The sequence below is a fragment of the Lampris incognitus genome, chromosome 16 (genome assembly GCF_029633865.1).
Source record: "Lampris incognitus isolate fLamInc1 chromosome 16, fLamInc1.hap2, whole genome shotgun sequence".
Classification (NCBI taxonomy): domain Eukaryota; kingdom Metazoa; phylum Chordata; class Actinopteri; order Lampriformes; family Lampridae; genus Lampris; species Lampris incognitus.
In genome coordinates, this window is record NC_079226.1 from 30,570,858 (window position 1) to 30,572,247 (window position 1,390).

Consider the following 1,390-nt stretch of genomic DNA (forward strand, 5'->3'; position numbering starts at 1 on the left):
AAAAAGACTTAAATAAGAATAAAAATGTAACAAATTAAACCTTAAAATAGTGTGAATATATGGCACAATTATAGAATAGAAATGATGTAGCCCAATTTTTATTGTAATAATATACTATATTGTAATTGTATATAGTAGAGATGTGATAAATCAACAGTTTTTTTGCAAATGATGTGTACACATTTGACTGTTAAGGGAAACAGAGGTCACATAGGGAATCTAGTCGGCTTCATTAAGTCTCGATAAAACAATTTATACACAAAGTTTGCGTATGCAAACTTAATTTGAGGCAAACATTACACACTAGTACTTCAAGTTCAACATGGGAAAAAGAAAACAGTGCCTCGTATTGTAAAACACTGCAGGATTTCGAACTTGTGCACATATGGCGTATTTTATGACAGCGCTGCTTAGCTGTCCAGCAGTAGCAGGACTAACTTCGGTTTTTCTGCCCCTATAGTCATGACGTTTTAGCCCCCACTCGAGGGTAATACCTGTATTTATTCTACCTTTGGAGCAGCATTCATCATGTAATCTTGTTGCTGGATTGAAAATAGCTTTTTAGAAAATTTCGGCTGGATTGAAAATAGCTTTTTAGAAATTTCGAGTTGTGTTGCAAAGCCGGCTCTGTTTTCTGGAATCCGGAATCAGGAACACTTTATTTGAAACGAAACATTGTTTCCTCCAGCCCACAGCAGTGCAACACAAAGACAAAAGCACATATCCAAAAGCTACAAGAACTGCAAGGGCACATATATATCAAAACAAACACGTATATCCAAACTACAAGAAGAATATATAAAACTACAAAAAAAATAAATAAATTCATGTCCGAGACAACAAACACCAGGATGACTGTCGGAACTGCCGGTCTGCATGGGCTAGCAGTTAGCTTAGCCTGCCCCGCTTCCACATTCTGTCAGACCGCCCTCGGTGTTTCCTCCTCAGACGCAGCTCCAGGCAGGGCCGTAGTCCTTCGGCCCACCGGATGCGGCAAACCAGGCTCCCCCAGCCGATCCAACGCTAGCTGTCCCAGCCAGACACCTTTGACACACGTCCCCGCACTCCACACAATGACACCAAAAACACAGTCAACACTAGGTGAGGCCGCCGCAACACTGCCCTCGGTGTTATTGGAACTGCCAGTCTGCGTGGGCTAGCAGTTAGCTTAGCCTGCCCCGCTTCTGCGTCCTGTCAGACCGCCCTCGGTGTTACCTCTTTGGGCGCAGCTCCAGGCAGAGCTGGGGTCCCTGGGCCCACAGGACGCAGCAGACCAAGCTCTCCCAGCCATCAAACGAAGACTTGGACAGACGTGGACAGATGTGGACAAAGACACTGCATGGACGGTACTGGGTGAGGCTGCTGCCGACATGAATTTGCACCGCCATCT